The sequence below is a fragment of the Falco peregrinus genome, chromosome 3 (assembly GCF_023634155.1).
Source record: "Falco peregrinus isolate bFalPer1 chromosome 3, bFalPer1.pri, whole genome shotgun sequence".
Lineage (NCBI taxonomy): Eukaryota > Metazoa > Chordata > Aves > Falconiformes > Falconidae > Falco > Falco peregrinus.
The window spans coordinates 10,239,027-10,263,686 of NC_073723.1; the positions used below are offsets into that span (position 1 = coordinate 10,239,027).

The 24,660-nt window shown below is 40.2% G+C and overlaps 1 protein-coding gene across 8 annotated transcripts in view; it reads left to right on the forward strand.

Moving 5' to 3' along the window:
• The window catches only part of CDH18 (cadherin 18), a 337,247-nt gene that overhangs the window by 56,713 nt on the left and 255,874 nt on the right, over window positions 1-24,660 (forward strand). For 6 of the 8 annotated variants that reach the window (XM_027784808.2, XM_013298152.3, XM_027784809.2 and 3 more), the window contains one exon: window positions 23,940-24,036. The gene's annotated coding sequence lies outside the window, so the exon portion shown is untranslated. Of the gene's footprint in view, window positions 1-9,157; window positions 9,296-23,939; window positions 24,037-24,660 lie in introns of those variants that run through there. The other 2 variants (XM_027784810.2, XM_055800597.1) reach the window with 1 other exon arrangement.

A 24,660-nucleotide genomic window follows, 5' to 3' on the forward strand; every position in this document is an offset into this window, starting at 1 on the left:
GTCAACTTGCGTATCGTCCTACTGTTTGTTTTGACAAAAATGCTAAATAGTATCTGGATCCATATTGACTCTTGAGATACATGGCTCCAGGAGTCTTTCAGTCCATTTAGACATCAACTGCCTTGTGGTCCATCCAACCCATAAGTCCTTAGTTTGGCTGTGAGTATACTGTGGGAGACCATGTCAAAAGCCTTGTTACAGTCAAGGAAAGATAGCCACACTGCTGTGGTGGTCTACATCTAGTAATTTTGTCACAGAAGACAAGTTGGTCAAGCAGGATTTGCTCTTGGTAAATCCATACTTGTTATTCCAAGTCAGGTTATTGTCCATAAGCCTGCAAATCTTTTTAGGAGGATTTGCTCTATAAATTTGGTAGGGATTAAGATAAGGCTGATAAGCCTTGTAGTTCTGTGAATCTTTCTTCTTACTGTTTTTGGAAGATGGACATGGTCTGCCATTTTTCAGTTGGTGGGGAATTCCTCTGCTTGTTTAATAGGTAGCCATGTGTGCTTGCAGCCCAGAAAGCCAACCGTATCCTGGGCTGCATCAAAAGAAGTGTGGCCAGCAGGTTGAGGGAGGGGATTCTCCCCCTTTACTTCGCTCATGTGAGACCCCACCTGGAGTACTGCATTCAGCTCTGGAGTACTCAGTGCAGGAAACATACGGACCTGCTGGATTGTGTCCAGAGGAGGGCCACAAAAAAGATCAAACGGCTGGAGCACCTCTCCTACGAAGACAGGCTGAGAGTTAGGTTCGTTCAGCTGGAGAAGAAAAGGCTGTGGGGAGACCTTATAGCAGCCTTCCAGTACCTCAAGGGGGCTTATAAGAAAGCTGGATATGGATTTTTTACAAGGTCCTGCAATGACAGGACAAGGGGTAATGGCTTTAAACTGAAAGAGGGTAGATTTAGGTTAGATACAAGGAAGAAATTCTTCACCGTGAGGGTTGTGAGGTGTTGGACGAGACTGCCCAGAGAAGTTGTGGATGCCCCATCCCTGGAAGTGTTGAAGGTCAGGTTGGATGGGGTCTTGGTCTAGTGTAAGGTATCACTGCCCATTACAGAGGTATGGGAACTAGACGATCTTTAAGGTTCCTTCCAACCCAAACAATTCTATGATTCCATAGCAAGGAGTATCTCCCCAGTGACGGCAGTCACTCCACTCAACGCTGATGGATGCATCCTGCCCCATTTTGTATTTTTCCAGTTTACCTATATATCTCTAACAAGTCTGAAAGAATTAGAGACCAGAAGGATGGCACATTTTATCAGTAGATTGAACAAGTTTTCTTAAAAACTACTGAAAGCCAGTAAATTAAGATGACCAAATACAGAAGCCATTAACCACTGGAATAAACTACCAAGGGAAGTGGCTGACAATCCATTTCCTGAATTCCTTAGAGCAGAACTAGTACCTTCCTGGACCACATGCATTAATCAAACCTCATTCATTAGGCTTACTACCAGAGAAAGTGAGTGAAGTCCTTAAACTCATCTTGCACATGACTGTTACTTAATTGTTCCCTCTCGGTTCGAATCTGTGCAGTTGCCACTGTGATCATTTCTGCGGAGGTAGCCACTCTTCAGTACTTTTGATTTAATGGTAGAAAGAATCAGAGAGTAGAATAGCGACAATGGTTTATATAACGTTACACCAAAAGAGAACTGACAGATTCTACTTGTGAAAAACCGCTTTCATTTTGGAAGATATGGGATCAAAATCAAAGTACTTTAGCAAGCCTTTTTATGGGAATAAGACTTTATATGATGTGTCTTTCCTACACCTTCAGTAAACAGATGGGTAGTCATCGATTATGCGTACAATAGAGGCACTAAAGAAAATGTTGTCATTTTTTTCCCCTGCTACCTATTTATCTATTTAATTCTTTGACAGAACAGAGGAAATGTAACTAAATGTTCCATTTTAATTAAAATGAGAGTAAATTTATTAGTCAGGGAAACTCTGTGTTCTGTTTATGCTTGGGGAACAGAACAAACATATGTCTCTGCTTCATTGTTTGTCCCCATCTAGCATAAGGTTATTTCTTGTTGCTTGTTTGGCCTATGGAACGGATCATACTAGTGATTTTCTTCATTTTTATTAATTTTAAAGAATTCTAGTGAGCAGTAATAAGCAAACAGCAGGAAAAAAGCACATCATGAGAGGCATTCCGGTAGGTGTTGTTTTTAAAAAAATCTAAATAAATGGCTGTCATGACATTTCCTAAACGGGAGCATGTACTTGGCTGGTGGAACTGGAATGTTTCTTCTAGTAGAAACAAGGAGAATAAGAATCAGTTTGTTTCAAGACTGTTATTTCTACTTCTTCAGTTGTGTCATTGACTTGGGGGGTGGCTGGGGGTGGGGTGTACCTGGGTTATATCAGAGATTTATCTTCACTGAAATTTTAAAACCTTCAGTAAAATCTTCTGAATTCCCAGTGGTGCTAAGCACACCAGACGGGGACATACTAGCACCAGGCCTGGCACAGGCCTGGCACTGCAGACTAGGAAGGATGCTGTGCCTACACGGTGGCCCTTAGTGGGGCAGGACCCCGGTGCATTAAGGCTGCCCCTGTGGACTACTCTATAACCTTGTTTTCTCATTTGACACTTCCAAATGAAAATGCTGTCAGTGTAAGCTGTCAGAATTTGGAAGTGACCAAGAAGTTTATCTTTTGTTTCACTTCCCTTCAGTTTCTTCCTCTTTCAGAAATCTCCTCAGATTTATGCTTTTTCTTTCTTTAATCAGAAACTAGGTTAATCCAGGTAATAGAAGCACCGGTATTAGACAGTAAATGACTCTACAACCCTGTACTAAATACCGTTGTCTCACAAGAAGTAGGTGATTCAGTAACTAAGAGTTCTGCTAAATAGTTCAGTATTTTTTTAAAATTCAACTCTGGTCCTATGTTAGTGCTCAATGCAATTACAAAATATAACTACTACAAATACAGTACAAATTGCCGCAAAAAAGGCCAACAGTATCCAGGGCTGCATTTGGGAGAGTGTTACCAGCAGGTCAAGGGAGGCCATCCATTGATGACTCGATCCATCCTGAGCTCTGGTGAGACTCATCCAAAGGGCTTAGTCCAGTTCCCAGCTCCCAAGTACAAGACAGGTGCATGTACTGGAGCAAGTCCAGCGAAGGGCCATCATACCAGGCGAAGCAGAGAGCTGGCACTGTTTGGTCTGGAGAAGAGAAGGCTCTGGTATGATCTTACCAACATGTATAAATACTTGATGAAGGGGTGGGAGTAAAGAAGACAAGCCAGATTCTTCTCAGTGGTGCCCAGTGACAGGGCATGAAGCAATGAGCACCTATTGTTATATTTAAACATGTCATTGATCCTGTACGTTTTTGCAAGGAGCAAAACAATATCTGGACACATCCTCATATTGGCAAAAAATGGTAAAAAAGAACAGCCAGTATGACATGCAGATGTAGTACATGGGAGACATGGAGGACTCCTAAGTTCCAATGAAAACTCTACATCAGCAGTTACCCAGTTTTGCCTTAGCGTAGCTTCAGCATGCTTCAGTATTCTGGTTTCAGTGGAAAGGATATTTTCACTTTAATAGAAGCCTCATCCTATCTTCTAACGCTTTAGAGTTCTCTTTTTTTTTGATCTGCTGTTAGCCTAATGAATACTGAGTCTAAGAGAAGCAATTTCTTCATCTTGGTAAAGATAAAAATACATAACATGCCCCAGAAACAATGTCCTTTAGGATGATATTATGAAAATCTGTCTTTAGAATGTCCCAGGAGCCTTTGCCTGTTAGTATTTACCTACCTCTAAGCAAAAATTTATTAAAGCTCCTGCTACAGCAGGGAAGAAGGCTGTATCTCATTACCAGCTGTAAGAGCCATCAAGTTCTGCCAAATATAATGTTCATAATTTGAAATCAGACATCTTTTAATCAGCTAATACCTTATATGAAACAGAGTATCTAAATAACCATTTGCAAAAATCCAGAGAGAACCCTGACCTGTGAGGATTTAGTATCAGCCTGTGATTGAAAAAAAAAAAATATTTTGGCCTATATTAGTTTTAGAAACATCAAAGTAGTTTTCTTACCAGGTTTAAACTTACAAAAATGCTGCCTATTGCATGTAAACCTTATATAGTTACCAGGACGCATCCCGTTTTACAGTGGTCACTGCATTATATACAGTTACAGGGTTATATTGGTTCCCTAGGAAACATCCCAATTAAGCAAGTTCGTTGATTGAATGGTGTCTATTATATATGCTAGTGTGAAATTCCACAGAATGGGTAGAAAGAGCTACTGATACCCGAGTCAATCACTTCATTGCCTTTAGCTGAGTTGTCTTTCTTGTCTTTCCTTGGGTGTTGTGATGCAGAGACTGAGAGATTGAAGCACCACGCTATTCTTTTGTTGCCCTTTATATGTTGTCTGTGCTTTCCTGCATTCAGAGACAGACTGATTAGCTGTGAGTTATATTCTAACAGGTCACAAAATGCCAGGTATTGTATTGTTTTCTCCAAGTTCTGTCAGTATGTTTTACCTGTCATTTCATGCAATACTAAAGGCAAATGACTATATTATCACAAGTTTTCTGTGACTGGCAACTGTTATTGGCATCCTATATCTAGGAACAGCTGTTGTTGTTTTATTAGAAAATACTCCAGTGATGCTTAGTGCACAAGGAGCCAAGGCAGTATCAGCAGCATTCCCATTCCCTCTGTGATTAGTACTGTGTAGAGTTTGCTAACCTATATTAAAAATCTATTTTTTCAAATTGACTATTTAGATTTTTTAGAGGAAATACATGGCTTAAAGAATATTCCAAGAGACCATAATCAAAATGAATTGTCTTAATCTTATTCCCTCTGAATATTGTGAATATTACCAAGTTTGTTTTTTTGTTTTAAAAAAAAAAACAACAAAACACAACAAAAAACCCCAACCAAACATAACAAACCAAAACCCAATATACAGCAGGCATATTTGATCTGAGAACCCTCCAAAGAGTCTTCATCAGGAATATGAAGATGGCTTAACTGGGAGTTCACTAGACAGAGTTAAAAATTTCTGTCCCACCTTTTTGTATCAGAAAATGTTGTCTGGATAAAAATGAAAACTTTGACTGCTGTGATCAATTTTGATATTATTTTCTATTAGAAATCTAAAGATAGAAAAGGAACAATATTTTGAATCCATTTTGTTTCAAAAATATTTTTTGCATTTTTATGGTTTATTACTTTTAGGTCCTCTTCTACATAGAAATAGCAGTGATATGGTGAGTCAATTATGTCCAATTGTGGGGCATCATCGAACGGCATACATTATTTTTATATCCTACTTGACACATTATTTTTAAACTTTTGATGACTAATTGTTAATTGCACTTATTGAAATATTTGTAGATGATAGTTTCTAAAAAATTGTCATTAGTAGATCACATAAACTTTAAATAAAATTAATTTCTGCATATATTAGTAGTTGTAAATATTTATTAATAACTGAATAAAAATGTTTATCAAATAAGAGAAATAGTGATTTGAGAGAGAGTCATTATTCTCAGGAATATTGCTGGGACTAGATTTTATGTACTGCAGCTGAGAACAGTAATGATTTAAACTAGGGGGGGATGGGAAAGAGATAAAACACCAGCAGTTACACAGTTAGTGTTAACTGGCATTTGTTTTCAGAGGTGGTGGTATTCCTCTTCAAGCATTGTGAAACTGGAGGCATACAATGATAGAATACTTTTGATTTCCCTTTTCACTCTAGGAAAAAGAAAAGGTGTTTATAATTTGTTTATAAGACTGGAAAGCTGCTGCTGGGGGTGGGTGTAACTGGGATATTCCCTGGTGCTTTTGAACAAGAATGTGAAAAATCCTGGTACAATTGGCCTCAGTGTGTGAGCAGAGGTTCTTGGCAGGGATGTGCTCATTTTCTTTTGACTCCAGCTATTGGAGTGCACGGGCCTAAGAACAAGGAAGAGTTGGATGAACTTGGCAAAATTCTTATCCAATACAGTCTTAACCATTCCTAATGTATCTAGGGTACAGGAAATTTGCAATCTAAAAATTACCTGGATTTTTCATTACTTTATGTATTAATGAACTACATAGTCTGTTTATAACTGGTTGAATGTTAGGTGAATGATCAGTTCTCTAGCAGTTACCTGCAAGATGATCAATACATGTTTAGCATATTAAGCACCAACAAAAAGAGACTGATTTTGCAGACATACCCTATAAATGATTAACTGGAGCTGTTAACTAACAAAGAGAATTCCAACAGCAGCATAAAAACTTTTTTTTTTAATATGTAGAAACTTGATTACTTTTTGGTACAGCTATATATGTTCCTTATACTTAGTCTACCCCCTTTTCAGTATTGCTTTTAAATATACAATTAGTCCACAAGCTAGAAGGTACAAAAAAGCCCCTTCCTTCTTCTATCCCCTGTAATCACTGTCACAAGCTTTCAAGTCTAGGAAGGGAACTTTCTGAATGCAATCGACAAAGTTCTGTGTTTTGATATGCTGCTAGAATTGTATAAGTCTGGACTCCCGAGGTAAATCCTATGAACACAATGACTTCCAGGGTTATACCTAAATTTCCCTGAAATTCCTTTGGCAATACTGCAGCAGTCCCAGGCAATAATTTCATTTTGAGGTTATTTTCATGAGGCTTTTTTTTCCCATGACAAATTAAGATTCTTTTAAGATTCAAACTGATGAAAGGATAGACCTAACATCAATAACACCAAATCTCAGTATTTAGTCTTAAAGTGTAGGCTTAAAAGAAATGTCAAGAGTTCATTGAGGTTAATTTTTTTGCTGTCAGCTTCTTCCTTGAAATGGCATAATTTTGAACTGTTGAGAAAATCTTTGACCATTTAATACCAAATTAGCCTGCAATACTGGTTATAATCTCTTTACGGTTATACTCTTTGCTCCTGCTTGAGAGAAGTCTCTGAAATATGTAGATATGAATGTATATGCATGTATTTATTATATTTATTATATATATATATTATATATAAAAGAAGGAAGAACTCTGTAGATTTTCACCTTTTAAATGCTTTTCTGGTGCATCAAGTCTTCACTCTGCTTGTCATACTTCTTAGTGCAGAAAGAAATGAGTTGATGACTTATGCTCAAAGTATCTGGTGAATATTCATAATTCTGCCTTATTCACTGAAAACTGCAGGAAAAGGACCTTAAAATAAAATGTTTTGTTTTCAGCTGAATCCTTGGGTTGTTACACCTAAAGCAGCATTTCATCCAATGGTTGGTAGGCTGAAAGGTAACCCTGTGTCTCATCTCTTTCACTTTAAGCAGTGCAGGGGGCATCTTTGGAGCGTGGCTTGGCGTGAGTTCTTTTTCATGTGAAATTTTGTGGACCTTCAGCAAATGAAAAGGAAAGGGTGTCTTTTCATTCCTTTTTTCCCTCCACATTACTAATGTAACTACCTCCCTGACAAGGAGATTTGAACTTTGCGTCTCCCATAGTCCAGTAAAACAGTGAAAGCATCTGGGCAAAAGCAGCCCATCCCTCTGATCATGAGATCTGAATCTGGAGCTATGCGAAACCCAGCAGAAGCTGCATGAGAGAGAACATTCTGAAGACTGTGTATTAAAGCATTGATTCATATGTACTACAGTTGCAAGCCAGAGGACATATAAATAGCAAATTGAAACAGCTTCTATTTCATTCCTTCCAAGAGCTTTTACATCTCCCAAATTCAAACAACTAGCTGCTGCTTGCTTTTGGTTCCCTACCCTGCTTGCAAAATCATTTTTAATGTATATCCTGGGGCAGGTCAGAGTGATTTTGTTTGAAAAGTTCTCAAAATCAAGCACTGGATTTTATCCCAACTTAGATTTAAGCGACCTCAGTACACAGTGCTGTTCCTTCCATCTAATCTGGTGTAACAGCTTCCCTTCTGGTTATGTGACATTGTAGATTTACTCTTTTCACCTCTACTTTTCCAATCTGGATAATTTTATACATGGGGTACTTATCATTTATACTTTGGATGCCGCTGCTGTCCCTTGACACCGGTAACCAGTAGCTTTCTCCTGTCCTGCAGTTTGGTGCTGTGGCTTTGGGACTCAGGTATGCTCTGCTTTCATGGCTCACCCTAGGGCACACGTCCTGCTGGCTAGCAGCAAGGTTCCTCTGCGCCAGCAGGGTATGTGCCAGGGCTTTCACTTACATGTTAATGGCATTTGTAATACACTGCTTTAGTAGGCTGGATAAGCAGTCTGACAAGTTTGCTCCATGTACTGAAACCCTGAATCAGAAGAATGCCATAATTCCAAATAATGTGTATTTGGAGTAGAGATGTCATACGAGGTCCAGATTTCTGAATGACTTTTGCATCAGCCGGCCTGCCTCGATCCAGATCAGCCTGAAAGGACACAAATTATCCACCAACTTACAGTCTATGGTGTACTAGTATGAATGTAGGAAGGAGTGTTGAAGGGCAGAAAATCTTTAAAGGACTGGGGCTGATCTGGAAGGGCACAGGTGGCCAGTGCCAAGCCTCCTGTGCCCCAGCGGGACTGGCAGGAGGCGTTAAAGGGCATCACTCAATCTGAATTTTGCAGCCACCGTCGGACCATGCGGATGAACGAGCCGGCAGTTGAATGTTTACGAGGCTGTGACGACTTTGCACAGAAATGGGAGCGTTTATCGCCAGCCTGCCACAGCAGCGCCTTCCCCGCGCTCCCACCCCAGCCGACAGCCCAGCCCCGGCCCCCAGCCTCCCTTCCCGGCTCCCAGTTTAGGGACTTGCTGCCGCCAAGCCGGAGCCGTCCTTCTTCAGCAGCCCTGGCACGAAAGCGGGGTGGTGGTGGGGTGGCGGTGGTGGTGGTGGGGGAAGGTGGGGTTCGCAGCCGCGCAGCGGCCGGACAAAGACGTGCCCGTGCCCGTACGCACCATTTCCATCGGTATGTGGGGGGGGGGGCGGGGGCGTGGGGGCGGATGGATCGCGCTTCCTGCCGCGCGGCGGGGCTGCCCGGGCTCTGCCGTTGCGCAGGAGGCGGCGTGCGGCCCCGAAGTGCTGGCGAAGGGGAAAACAAGGCGGGGAGGGGGCAGGCCGGGGGCGGGCGGCGAGCGGCGCGGGGGCGGGGGGCGGCGCAGCCACTCGCCCGGTGCCGGCGCTGCAGGAGCGGCGGCGCCGGGGGACGCGGAGCCGGGGCCGGGCGCCGCTCGGAGGACAGCGCGCAGCTGTGCCGCCAGCCTGCGAAAAGTGCCCGTTTGCTTCTTATAAATTAAAGTGCCTTGTCACCAGTTAGGGCAAGTCAGCCAAGGTAAGGCTTGAATAAAATGACACTTTAATATGTAGCGACATGGATGTTTCTGGACAGTGGTGCTGCTAACACAGCCTGCTAAGCAGTGCGGATTGTTGTGTGCCGTAACGCTGCCTCAGTGGGTCCACAACCTGTAATTTGTCTGTCTTAAAGTTACCGCTGATCTGTAAGCCTTAGCCTTGCGGTGGTGTAGAATCAATCGTGTTTGCTTTTCTGAGGCAGTTACAAAGGGACCTGCAAAATACAGGCATAGGAAGGTAGCAGTGCTCTGTGTATGTGTTTGCGTGTGACTGTGTTCCTAATACCTACAGTTCTGCTGCTTAACTTACGGGAGTACTGTGCAGATGCATTTTAATGGTGATGGCAGGCAGATTCTTTAGCTCAACTCACTCACGTATGTGAGCCTTTCTATACGAAAAAGCATGTCATGTGAAACTGCATGTGAAGCATGTTAAGCTTGATATTTGAACAGCAATTTTAGTTTTGTGGGTTTTTCCCCCCTCATGTCTGTAATATTATGTGAATAACTGAGGATTGAAATCCCAGGAAAAAAAAAGACTCCTTGCAGATTTACCTTTAGCTGCTTGTTACAGCTTAAGCAGCGACCCAACTTTACTTTGGGTGAAGGGCACTGTAAATAATGCACAGCTAGAAATGCATCCTGTCTTCATTTCCTCCTCACCTACCCCCATGGTATCCTTCTTAATGGACAAAATCTACTATGTGCCTTTAGTTCAGACCGCATTTTCACCAATTGCACTGCCAGTGGTCTGGAACTGAGTGTTTTTGCAAGCAAGGAGTTCCTCAGCATGACTTCACTAACGTGCATCTTTGAAAACAGGGTAGTCCTGAAGCTCTCTGTGTGTGTGTGTGTGTGTATGTGTGTGTGCTTGTGAAAGGGAGAGTCTGGTTTGTGTACAGGACTGACAAGATACAAGGAGGACAGGGTAAGGAAGCCAATGAAACGTGGCAAACATACATCGCTGCATGTATTTCTCTGAGTGAGTCTCTGTGAAGCAGTGTGAATATTTCTTATATGTTAATGTAGTTCATCTTTCAGATTAGGGTATGGGATAAATTCGATTTCATGAGCATCAATGCTTCATTAGTTTTTCATGATCAAAAGAAATATGATGGAAAACACAGGTGAAATTACAACTTCTTTTGGCATAGGCGGTAAAATCACTGCCTCTGTTCAAGGTACAGATTTTATTTTTCATTCCAAGACACTAAGCATAGCTCCTACATTTCCAAAGCTTTATTTCTGTGCTGCAGTCCATCATATACAGTTGTGTCAAAACACTGAAGCCTCCGTTCTGCAAGAATTGTCCTCCTGCTGGATGAGAGTAGATGTTTGTCTTCATGGGGAAATATTAAATTCATTTAAAAGTTTGGCCTGTTTGGCATTTTGCCTAACTGTAAAGGTAAGAAGACTGATTTAGAGAACTAACCCCAAGGTTTCCCTGACCTACACCACTGCCTTTAACAGAATATTTCATTTCAGACTTTTCTGAAGAAGACATGGTATGTTATAGTTACCTAATTCAAATTAAGGTGTTGCAGTCTTGCTGGTTTTTTTTTGTTTTGTTTTGTGGTGTTTTTTTGTTGTTTTTTTTTAAAGAAAGAATAAAGTGTACCTATAGTTTTCTTTTGTAGTTAGTTCAAAATACTAATCATCCTACTTAAGGACTGCAATAGATAACTTTGTTTCGTTTCTACCTGAACAAACAAACTAAACCCAACGAACCATCTCCTGTTCCCTGCTCCTTCCAGAGAATGACAGGAGCAATAGTGTGTCAGGCAGCACTTTCCTTTAAATGGGAGCAGATCGGGCGCACAAGCCTGGCTTAGGGGGCACTGTGTTGCCGACTGAACCGTTTACAGATGAGATTCAAACCTAAATTCCTTCCATTTCTAGGTGCTGATGCTCCTATAAGGCTTCACCAGGGTAGGAGTGCTGCCCCGCTGTTAGGACAGAATGCCAGTTGAAGTTTTATACTTTGATCAGTTTAATTGCCCGGCTAGATTAATTTGAGAGCAGCATTTTTACTACCTGCATTAAAATTGTTGCTGTCTACTGTTTTTGTCCTGCAATGCAGAGACACTAACTCAACCACTTTGTTGGTACATGCTGTGCTAGCTCATGGTAATAGTTCTAGTGACATAGGCAATGTTAGAAAACAACAGGGGATAAATGTCTTCAACATCCAAAATAAGTGCGTGCGAGTGCATGTGTACATGCCAGGACTGACATTCCTGTTGTGTGTAACATTTACATAATACCCTTCAGGGAATAACCTTTATTTAAAATTGATTATAAAAAAAAAAAAAACCAACATTAAAAAAATGTCTCTGAACTCAGTTTAGTCATTGGTTTTAATAAGGACTGGATATTTATCAGCAACTAGAAACAAACACATTTTAAATGTGAGTAATTGAGTTATTAGTTCTCAATATAGTTTTATGAAAGAATTCAGGCTGCATCTCAGGCTGATAAATGAAATTTCAAGGGTATGAAAAATCCTGTTCCACATCTGGAAGACCCTGCTCTGGTTAAGAACTACATTTCTGCTAACACAAGTACTGCTGAAAATTATCAGTGTTACCAGATTGAATCAAACCAGCCAAATACTAGTGAGTCATCTATTCCATGCAGTTGAACATGAGCTCCTGCTTGAACAATTAACAGCTAGTTAGCTCTGGCAGACCTGTCCTGCAAAGGGGCCTGAGCTTAATCAGCCATCCTGAGGGCCTGGGGCACAGTTTGCTTGTAGGCAATGCAAAATAAAGCTGGCAACTGAAATGACAGGAAGGGGAGGAAATTCATAGTGAATAAAATCAATATAAAATGATTCTATTCATAGAAGAGATTCTGTTCATCTTTTCCTAGAGGAAGGAGATGTATATATTTGAAGCTCTTAAGTGGAAATAATATGAAAATCCCCAAATTGCCTACAAAGGTTTATAAAATCCAGTGTGTAAATCTCACTAGCATTGTTTATAGTAGAAAACTCTTTTTCCTTGGTTAACAGTGTTCTAGCTTAAAGAGAGTATAGTCCAGTGCTAAATCAGGGTGAAGTGCTTTAATTTCACCACTTACTTGATGGACAATCTTAGACAAGTCCCTGAAGCACTCTGTAACTTCATGTATGACATGAACATTGCAAGGTAATTACAGAACAAATACTGCACAATATTGTTTTAAAGAAGTATTGCAGAGCCTAATAATACTGAAGTGTTAGTGTCTCCATTGCTTTGTGTATCAGTTTTGATTATAAACACAATTTTGCTCTCCATTTCCAGCAAAAAAAAAAGCTACATGAAATTTGGAAATTAATCCAGGAATTGAAGTAGAATTTTTAAGAAGCTCCTGAATTGGGAACCAAAAAATTCATGTCTCCCGTAAGTGAGAAGGAAGACTGGCAGAATGAGATTTTTGTCCTCCAAAACCAAACTTTCTCAGACAAACTGCTGATAGTGAGGTGCTTTAAAGAATGTACCATTATTTTTTGGGGCTGGTCTTAATATATAGATGGAGAATCAATAGAAATTTAGATGAAGCCAGTTGGGGATTTGACAGGAGTGAGGTAACACTATACTTGCTACAGTTACTACCCTCCCTTCAGATCTCCCAGGTCTGCTGCATAAGCCTAATCTCCTGTTTGGGGGTTGGGGTGGTTTTTGGGGTGGGATAGGGAGTTGTTGCTTTGGGTTGGTTTGTTGTTGTTGTTGGTTTGTTTGTTTGTTGTTTTTTTTTTTTTGTTTTGTTTTGTTTTTTTTTTTAAGTAATGTATCTTTATGCATTGAGCATAACCAGAACAACATAGTCATGTAGCTCTGTAAGTGATAAGCAACTTGTTGGCATTTGCACATCTACAGTTCTTGTATACTGAGAATATATTTAACAGATGCCTGAGGCCTGTAAGAATTGTGATTTTGCATGATGGCGATTGCCGTTTATATTTTTCTGGAATTACTTCAAACCTGAGCAGCATTAAGGCTGGGTTTGTTGTGATAGAAAAGACAGAGCATTATTTTACAATTGCAAACTTGACTCCCTGCTCTTTATGAAACCGTTTGCTTCTTTTAAGCAAACATTCTTGCAAGGAGGAATATATTTAGGCCACAGAGATACGTTTCCATCCTCACTCTACCTCACCTTGGTTTCAGTATCATTTATCCAGTGCTTACATGGACAATTTTTAAAGCATGTTTCTGAAGTGATGTATAAAAATACCAAGCTAGCTCAGGTACTGGCTGCGTTTTTAGCATAGGACTGAGGCAGCCTGTGAGATTTTTTGGTCTGTGTAGTATTGCATAGTCTGTAACATTGAACCCTGGAAGTTCTTTACAAGAGGGATCAGTCCAATTGTCTCGACAGCAGATGGCAGGAGTGGGGTGGTAGGATGGACATATTTTTCCTTAGGACAGTCTGGTGGTGGTGGAACTGGGGACTGCTGTGTCCTCATCCAGTTCCCCTGTCAGCTGGGGGCGGTGGGCTGGGCATTGCCAATCAGCCAGCTTCAGGTTTTTCATGGGCTGTGGTGGGGCCTTGCACTTGGATTGTTTTGAACTTCTGTGGAGGAACCTGCTTCTCCCTGCTGATAACATAGGCAGCCTGAACTGAAGTACTTGCCTCAGTGTAGGTGGGCTAAACACTGCCCATCATGTCTTTTTCCTGGGCAGTATTCCTGTTGAAAACCACCAACTCTGTATTTGGCTGACTCCCTGTTTTGGTGTTTCCAGGTGGGTCATAAAACCATGGAATGGATTGGTTTGGAAGGGACCTTTGAAATTCATTTAATCCAATCCCCCTGCCATGGGCAGAGACATATTTTACCAGATCAGGTTGCTCAAAGCTCTGTCCAGCCTGACCTTGAACACTTCCAATGATGGGGCATCTACAACTTCTCTGGATAGCCTGTTCCGGTGTCTCCATCATGCACTGTATCGATTCATAATTCATTGGCATTAAGCCCTTATAGCCACAGTTACGGACACATACATGGTTACTGATGCACACACATTCTTTGGAAAGGTACAAAGAAATGGAAATCAGCTTTTTAAAAAAGAGAGATGCTTGGTACTGTTAAAAGCAGGCAAAAGTTACTGATCACATCATGTGGCAGTACTATGACCTGTTCTTTGGCCAATGCCTGCTTATTTTCATGGATGGGAGTGTGCATTTTCGTAATTATATTAAGCATTTCATTTTGTATAATAAATATTCTATGATTAGACCACTTTACTGAATGATTAATATACTCTTATACCAAAGTTACACATTTGGATTTTAATTCTGTTTAATTCACATCTTACTCTTATTGGGTGTGGTGGGAGAGCTGTGAATGAAAATATTTTGGTCCAGGAGACTATGAAAGTGCCTTTCATTGTCAATAATTCTGCCTTGCCCAGAGGAAATATTTTTGTTTTGTCTTTTCCTTGTATACACAATTTCTGTATTGCCAGTTGTTAGAATGAGGCTTAAGCTAACACTGAATTGGGGCAGGGGGTGAACTTTCTCAGGCTTGGATTTCTGGCTAGGATTCAGTCAAACTTTCTGTCATGTTCTGCTGCTGCTGGTACTCAAATTGACAGAATACATGATTAAAAAAAAAATAAGCAACATAGACACCATCTCTGTAGCAGCAGGGCAAGCATTTGAGGTACTCAGAACCAAGTTGGAGACCCTGTCCCAGTGAATCCTGTACTATTTGCAAAGTACAAGTGCTCATTCAGTAGAGAACCTTCCTATAATTGGTAAAAAAATTAATAGTTTAGCCATGGTGGCAGGACAGGAAAAGTGCTGCTCTTAATTTTGAGGGTGTTGGAGTGCATATGCATATGTTTGTGTATATTTGAAGGAAAAAAGTTGCTGCTGAAATGGAGGTACCTTCTTTAGGTTGTTCAATAAAGACTTAATTTGACTGTGAGGAGGTATTTTTAACACTGGTACATTGTATTAGCACCTGGGAACTGCTGACTCTTCTAAGTGTAAAATCTTGGCTTTCAGGAGATGTGAAAAAAAACCAGGGCATATGAGCATCACTGTAGCATGGCAGCTATTAACTGCTCATGGGAGCTTCCAATACTTAAAAAGGAAACAATTTATGTCTGGATTACAGTCCTCAATCACAGTTTCCTTTATGTTTTACATTTTGTTCTTTCTAATAAATAATAAGCCTTCTCATTGGAGTCGTGAAAAAAATAAGCTACACATCATTGATTACATGAAATTTCCACATACTTTGCTGATCAAGAAAATTTGTTATGTATTTGCCACTCATTGAAGCATGAATTCTTGCATTCATATTAGGGAATTTGAGCTCACAGTTACTATCTTGCCTGTTCAGCCTAGAGAGTTCTTAGATATTTTTGTATTTGCATGGCAGAAGGTGTAAAATAATCAGTTCATTTAGCATTGCATGTTAAGTTTGGGTTTATTTCTGTTTGGTTTTTGTTTTGGTGTTGATGAGGGGTTTTTTGTGGGTTTTTTTTGTTGTTGTTTGTTGTTGTTTTTTTTTAAATTATGAACCATCTAAGACTTCTTTAGAAAACTGCTGAGGAAATGCAATGCTTGTTCTTATACTCATTCATTTTCAATGAATGCACAACTAATGTTTTGAAATCCAGGGTAGCTTTGTATTAGAAACCCTTCTAAGTGGTTTTGGAAAGTGGTAAAACAATCTGCAAGCAAACACGTTTTCAAGTGGTGCTCATCATTTCTAGCTGGTTGAACTTCTTTCAGTGTCAGGTAAAGACTGCGAAGCATTCACGGTACAATTGATTCATACAAGGTTTAGTGTTTCCTAAATAAACTAGATTTGTTACTCTGTATATTCTCAGGACAGCTATCCTAGGCATAAAATTCACAGTGCATTAACACAGTAGGTGCCCCAGAGTTACCCCAGGGAGCAGCATGGTGGGAAGGTAGTTACTGTTCCTGGAGCAGAGGATGTGACCTGCTAAAGCAGCAGCACCTTCTTCCCAGGTGTAACCAGGTGCTTTATGGGCATGCAGGCTGTGTGTGGGTTATAGGTAAGGAGTGGGTCCCCAGTGCCGGCAGAGTGCCATGGATCGGTCTCCATCTTGCTGCTGGGGCATAAACGTGTTGGCGTGGCAGTGCATGTGGCTTGTGTGCTGTAAATTGGATGCTCTAGGTTTACAGGCTTTAGGAATGATCCTGTTACGTGAGTCTTGTCCCAAAGGAGGCCTTTCTGTTTCTCAGATCCATCTCAAACAACTGCATCATGCTGATACCTAATGTGTTTTATACTGTTCAGTGAAAAACATAACGTTGGAGACCTCTTGACCTGTTAAGGAGGAGTCAGTAGATAGATATGTTACTGCGGACGGAAGCCTCTGAGAGCATAGAGGAGCTTATGGGGAATTTACGCAAGATGACTTAACCAACAGGTTGCTGCTTTTTTGTAGGGCTTGGGGTTTTATTTTTTCTCTTGGATTAATTTTCTGCCAGATTAGAGAGCTGTGTCATTTTATATAAAGGCTTGGCAGGTTCCAGATCTAATGTGGTGAAAATGGGGGGAACAGCAGGCTGGATGTGGGGAAAGAAAAATAGGACACCTTTATTTCAGTAACCTTTCTTTAGCCATGAGGCAGATGAAAAGATGACCAGAGGGATGTTCCTTTGTACATGCTTTTGTAAAGTAGCTTCCTAGACAGAAACCTATTCGAGAGGTTTGTAAATACCTCTCAAGCAAAGCCAGGAGGGAGAGCTTTGTTGACTATGTAGCCTTGCATTGTGACTTGAAGGCTAATGAACTTGAGTTGTTTCAGACTGCATAAGGTCAGGTGAGGCCTGATTTCCTAAAGCAATTAATGCCCACTGTGCTACTGAAGTCAGTTTGGCTTGTGTTGTTACATTATGGGAGTGGTTTTGGTCAAATACACTATGTTATGACAACATGCCTGTATGTTTCCTAGTTCTGAACCCAGACGGGAGAAGCTATTTATAGGGTTTTTTTAAGGAAAAAAAAAAAAAAAAAAAAGGTACAACATTCTTGGAATGCAATGAGTTTACTCCACAGGACGGTTGTGTGATAATTATTGCTCATTACATTATAATGAGCACTTGCTCTATTCATTGCGGAGCTTATTATATTTTAATGAGTGTTGTGACTCCCCTACAGAGCAAAACTCAAGAATGTCCCTGTGCACGTGTCTCATTTAAATGGATGTGTTGCACGTTTTGGGACTTGTGTGCATGTACTTATTTGAACATGTAGCTGTAATTTTGCTTTTAGATATAGGGTATTACTTTCCTTAACTTTGCAGAAATCCACAAACGTGAATGCTTCTATACTTAGCATTCATATTTCATACCAGGTGAAAGATGAGTGGTTTTATTAAAAGGCTTTTGTATTAAAGGACAGCTTGTAAATATTGCTCAGGACTTCAATGTATTCATTAAAATAAAAGCTTGTGAATTAATGTGATTTGGTATACGACCCGCTCCAAACCTACAGCTTTCAGATTCAGGTTTATATTTTTAGAAAAAAACATTAATTAACATTTAAGTTTATGGCATCTGTAAACTAAATAAAGGAACTTATAATAGAATTGGCTTTTGTCCTCTGAGGTCATCGACATTCTGGCATCACTGTATTCAGGAAAAGGAGAACCAGAAACTGAATGCCATACAGATTGATTTGTCTACAAGGTCTTCAGCCTGCCAGTCTGTGTAGTCAATCTTTGTAGATTGCTGGTGATCTTGCTGTGACACCAAAGCTTTTGATAACAACATTCCTGTAATGTCCACATACAGTGTTAGCCCTAAAGGGAAACACTTTGCTCTTCTCTATCATCTCCTGATGTTGCCACAGAAGCAGCTTCAAAATGAGGCAGACTGTATGAAAAATAGTGTTCTATCAACATTCAGACTTAAAAACATGAACTGATTTTCCAACGTGGCAAAGTTGTTTATCCTTTGTGAAACCTGAAGGCCACCTTCATTTTCTTATTTTAAAACCCACAGTATTAGTACATTCAAACTGATAGATGGATCTTTTATCAAACCGTACTTTTATTTTCTGTACTCTTCCTCTACTGTGTCACTTTTATTTGAACATCTTTTACCATCCACAGAGACTTGCAAGAAGGAATTACTGAATTTATGAGTGCAGAGCAATTATTTATTGGCTGCTACAAACAGTAGGTAGGTAAGGTTAGCCTGCTGCTGGACAGAACATTATAATGCCAGCTAACTGGAATGTGGGTTCCTGCTGAGTCCCTGCACACCAGTTTCCACTCAGGTGGGGAACTGTGAGTCTTCATTGCTGCTGAGGATGGGGCAATTGTTGTTTTTGCTTAGGTTTTGTCTTCCCAGCACCCCACTATTTTTTCTCATGTCTTTAAACTTTTTCATGATATTTTATACTTTTTCATTACTTTTTTGTTACTGCCCACTCTATATCTTCACTTCTATCTTTATTTTACCTGTAGCTGCATTAAAGGTCTGAGTTCTTTGCTCCATTTTGATGGAGTCTTCAATATACCTGACGCTAGAGAACATTATATTTGGAACAAAGATGGACTTCGATTAGTTGCAGAAACAAAGAACTTTAAATGGATAGTTTGAATCCAGTTTGGCCCCATTCCTGCTGTAACTGTGAACATATCTTGTCTGCAGAAAATGTTAGGTTATGGACTGCACATAATGACTGACCTTTTAAACTCCTGTCTCCCATATATCTCAAGCCAATGAAAGGGAGTCTCGTATACCTCATGTGCAATTCTGCTGAGTAATTTTAGCAATTGATTAAAAAAAGCAGAAAGGAAAGGATAAAAGAGATGAAGTGAAGAATTCAATAAAGAAGTAAAAGTATGTAATTTAAGAAAAAGATTGAAACCTTTTTTTGGATATGATACAATAAAAGAAGGGCATGACTAAACCTGTTTTTTTGCTCCTCTTGAAGTATTGTTCCAGATTATTGTAGTAAAGGTGTCAATTAGAGTCAGCTCTTTTATGCCTCATCTTTTTCTTTTCACAAGAAGATGTAGTTAGTTTTATAGGTTGCTACATTATGAAGTTGTTTGGCTTTCTTGTATTTTTGGGGGTTTTTTTTGGGGGGTGGGGGTGGGGGTGGTAGTGGTTCCCCCCACTCCCACCCCCTGCCGAAGCTATTTATGCAGTAGATGTCTTACTCCTAAAGAGGATTACAGGCTTAGACCAAATAATTAGTGTTTATAATTCCTTTTTAGGATATTATGAGCAATATACTAGATATCAAGAATTATACCTATCTTCTGCTTAATTTTGTCTCACCAGGGCAAAATATATTTGCATACTGAGTTGGATCCCAACCTTGAGATGTGTTGAGATCCTCAGCCAAGGGCCTCAGCATTTTATTTGCACTCCTGCTCAACAGCACAGAAAGAACTTTTGCAATGGAGATGGCTTCTTTTGGGATTAACCTTCCCATTGTACCAACCAAGGGGCTTCCCCACGGGTACCATCATTATTTCATGGTGAATAAAATGCACAAAAAACTTGTATTCAGGAAGCAGGTCTTTGCAGCAGGGTTGACACCAGGGCTTACTCAAGAAGCCTGATTCAGACATCTACATCTCTTTTTTTTTTTTTTTGTTATTGGATACCACTGTTGTCCCATCTGCAACAGCTGTAATAGTAGTGTTGGAATTGCCTTTACAGACTTAGGAAACTATTCTTACATCCAATTGCTTGCCTCTGCCTTTTTTATGATAAGGTTTCTTCTTGCTATAAGGACTAAATGAATTCTACATTTCAACTCTTTGCATAAATTGAGGGAAAGAGCCCTACTAACCAGACTAATTTTTCAACACTTGAAAGATGCTAAGTGGAAGACATCAATCTTTTTTACAGTATGTTACAGTTGACAGTTATCAGTTTTTTGGTTTGTTCATTGAGTGTTTTTTTCTTTCTTTTTTCCTTTTCAGCTTGCTTTAAAATGACTGGTTTGTTTATACCTGTTGTGTTCTCATGTAGATATTTCTTTGTCTCTGTTCCTTAGTGCATAAACACATCCTTTCATTTTTATTAGGTTTCTCTGCAAGGTGTAAATAACTATAACAAATACACCATTCCTGTGTGAGGCGTCTCAAAAATATTGTTATTGAGTAGATTCCCAAAGGCCCTGTAAGACTGGCATCTTAACGTTTATTCAGTCTGATCCTCTACAGTTTGCACTTTTTCTGTTTGAAAGACCACATAATTCTCCACTGCCTAAAGGCATGAGAGATTCTTTTTTCTCACAAGCAAAATGAATAGGTATTTTCAGCTACCTCCATTTTGTTTAAAGTTTGTCTTTGAAAGCTTAGCATGATGAATTTGAGATTTCCTTTCAGGCACATACCTATTTCTTTCCATTACTTATATTTTAAGGTTATACTTCTCAATCCTCATTGCTCAAGTGCAGTAGAGGATTATTGAACTTGTCTTTGTCAGGGAGCTCTGACAGACTGCAGTACTACTTTTCCTTTTGAAGACCTTTTTATACATAAAGTGGCTTGTGGTATCTTTGATGTTGCCTAATTGGAATCTGAGAAGTGAAAAAATAAATAACTGAATGAATAGGTGAGCTGTGTGCCTAAGGTTGTACATAATCTTATTTTGCTTTCAATCATCCTCCTATTCTTACACCTTGCGGCCAGGTAACCCTCTAATACTATTGCTTTATTTATCCCTATCACCTGTTTCTGGGTTTGAGTCTCTCAATTATCTGTCTCTCACAGCTTGAACAGAAGCTCCTGAATTTGCATTTGTCTTTATGCTCCCTCAGAACCTTGCTTGAATAACTGGCCTCTTTTTTAATGGGTTGCCTTTCTTGAACAGCTGTTTTTCATCCTGTCTCACCTACTTGTCTCACCTAGTTTAGGCTTAAGTTTCTTAGGACAGGACAATCTGTCTTAAAACTTGGTACAGATGCTGTTCACACAGGCAGCTCAGCAGAAGTCATGCTCCTGGTGTGGCATTACCCAGCGCAGTGCTAGGGCCCAGCTGCCAGCAGTCCTGCTGGAAAGGACACGGGGATCTGGTGGGCACCAAATTACGGGTGAGGCATGCACCCCTGCAGCAGGGGAGGCTTCCTGGTGGCCAGGTACAGCTGGCAGGCTGGGGCAGGGAATTCTTCTCTTTCATTGCAGTGGGATAGCTGTGCCCAGGTTACAGTGCTCCAAAACACGAAGGAGGTCAGGAAAATGCAGAGTGGTGAGTGGGCGGCAACTGAGGTGCTAGAGGATTTGTTTTGCCAGGAGTCAAGAGAGAAGGCACGGCAGGGAGCTGGTTGTAGGAGCAGTAAAGGAGCCAGAGCCAGGCTGTGTTGGGAGGCGCACAGCAAAAGGGCAGGGGACAGTGGCCATAAGTGGCAATGAAGGAAACTCACATTGGGTATAAAGAGGCAGCTTTTCACAGGCAGTGAGGTTAAGCAGCAGTACAGGTTGCTTAGAGAGGGACCTCCATCCCTGCAGGTTTTTAAAACTTGTCTGGACAAGGCCGTAAAGGAACTCAGCCTAACCTGGAAGTTAGCTCTGCCCTCAGGAGTCTGGACTAGATGATCTCCAAAAGTTCCTTTCAACCTACATTTTTTTGTTTTTATTGTCCAGTCTGAAGTGCTATTTGCAGTGTTTACTGTTTGCTATTAAAACCACAAAACCCCCACTTTAAAAATAAATGTTAAATGTGCTGTGAAGCTATGTGGCAATTTCACAGGGATCACATCCAATTCCAAGTCTTTTGCAATACACTTCTTTAGTAGTCTTGACATGGGAATGTATTGCATCTATTAAGTGCTTATTTTTAGTCACCTTGGATGTGAATGTTCTCTCCAGACTTCAGTAACTGGAGAAACTAGATTAGAGGATTAGATAGACTCACTTTTGGAGGATACATTTTACTTCCACTGATTATGAAGCCATGTTCCCTTCTTCCAGAAACATATTTTTGTGGAGAGTTAAGAGTGTATGTGGAGAGGTAAGAGCATTAGTGCATGGAAAAATTCAAGACTTGGAGCCACAGGAAGGTTAAGTCAGGCTTGCTTGTCATAATGGCAAGAGCAAATTGATTTATAGAGTTGGATGTCTTTAAGGCCTAAGGAGAAGATGAACCTGTGAAGATGAAGCAATTGTTTATGTCATCTTGGGGTAAGGTACAGAAAATAGAGTCTGATTACTAGAGGGACCAAAGATTTCTTTGGCACTGGGGTAGTATGTGAAGGAAAGAAGTTGAAGCCCCATGAAGGAAAATGACTCAGATGGACAACAGTGTGTTCTAGAAATTAATGATGAAAAAAAGCTTCTTTGTGTGCTTAAATTATTACCCTAATTTGTAAGATAGCCCTCTTATTTAGTAGGGCAGAATCTGAAGTCATTCTTCTGATTTGTCTGAGTTTAGAGTATTCTTTTTCCCCTCGAGCGGCATGCCACTACAATTTAGTACGTTGATTTACAGCATGGCCTGGCACAAAATACTGGTGTGTAGTGCTTTTCTCAGTGAGTGGGGCTCTACCTGGCATTAAGCAGAAGGGAGCACCAACTGTCCTGCAGGACTGAGTCTACTGCTTCACTTCTGTGGATGTTTACGATTTTCCCGATTTCCAATGCAGCTGCATTTGCTATCCTAAGTAAATGCAACGTGTGTAGTGCATCGTGCAACCTTTAGAGAAATCTCAAACAACCGTATTATTTCCCCACCGCCCCAGTATATACTAAATAGCATGGAGAAAAAAGGTCTGTTGCAGATGGAGACAGAAAACAATGTGGACATTGCATTAACCAAGATAACATCTTTTTCATTATTTGTGAGATTTTCCAGGAAGAATAATACCATGTTATATGTTGGTCGGCTCTGAGTTCTTTGGGAGTGTGTTTCTAAAACAAAATTATTTTGGAATTATTTTGCTAAGTTGATTTCATCCTTTAGTTTTAACATTGTAAGTTTTCTTTATCTGGAATGTGAGACCTATTCTTAGGCAAGGAATGGCTTCGTATCAGCTTAGTCAGATTACTTTCTGTTATGATTTGCATGGACTTCTCTCAAACACTACTGAATGTATCAGCTGGCACCTGATGGAATCATAATTGAGTTCAACTGCCAGCTCTGGCCAGCTACTTCAAAATAATGAAATGTTTTTATTTCTTAGAAGTGGCAAGAATACTGCATCATTTTTGCTGTTGCAGGGTCTCCTAGAAACCGCTCATTTTTTTCTACTTTTTTGAATGAAAAAGGGTAATTTAGATGTTTTTTTCTTCCCAGCATAGAAATCCAATTAGAGTGTGTTCTATCCGGGCAGAAATTGTGAGAGTAGCTACTTCACTCCTACCTTTCTTTCTTTTCCATGGAAGCAGTGTGTCATCTGTTTGAATTAATTACAGATTGCTGACCGTGGTGAAAGAAAACATGTCATCATTCTAGTGTTTACTAGAGATTACCTGTCTTTTTTATAATGTGAAGGGTTAAAGATGCCAAGTTAGCATCGCAGTAACATTGCTTTGCAAGTGCCTTTGACATTTCCTTCTGAAATTTATGATCTCCTGTCCAGAACCAGGCCTTAAAACACATCCTAGTCCAGTTACTGAAAAGAGACTAAATTAAAAGAATATTTCCTGTGCTATCTCAGTAAGATTTTTTTTTTTTTTTCATTTCTAGGTGTTGTGAAATGAGCAGAGAATGAATTTTATTTGAAGTAAGCCGAGGAGAAGCACAGCCTTCTGGCTAGAGCACTGGTCTGGAGCTCAAGAAGAAGGTGAATTCATTCTTTTCTTACTTGTTGCAGCAGAGCAATTTTTAGCTTGTGTAGCAGGTAACATTTACTTGCATTTAATGATCAGTTTGGTTAGATACGTATCCGAAGGGGCTGAATTACTGCCTGATTTTTACCACTGGTTCTGTGGGACTTGGCAACAAGTTGAGCTCTTAGAGATAGGCTTTACATGTACCCAACTCATAAGCTCTGGGGCTGGTTGTTGTGGCCATAAGATGACTGAGGAAGGGGAAGAATCGGGAAGCCCCAAGTAAAAGTATCTGGACTGTCTCCTTAAGGGACCCTACTCACAGCACCTTCTCTCAGTTGAACAGTAAATTTTAAATTCTGCTGGGTTCAGCAGGTGCCTCATATAAGCAGCTTCCTTGTGTGAATGTGGCCAGTCCTGGAATAAGTCTTACCTTTTAAGGATATAGTTTTATCAAATGCTGCTACCTTCCTGTGAGAATTCTCCTAGTTTTATATTTGTATTGGTTTGGGTTATTCAATAAACATTAGATAGCATAGAAATCTGAGGAGTTCTGTTCTCTTCTTTAGTTTCCTAAGGCAGATATTTTTCTTAAAGCCATGGCCAATCTCTAATAGAGTTTGCTGTTGTGTCTGTGG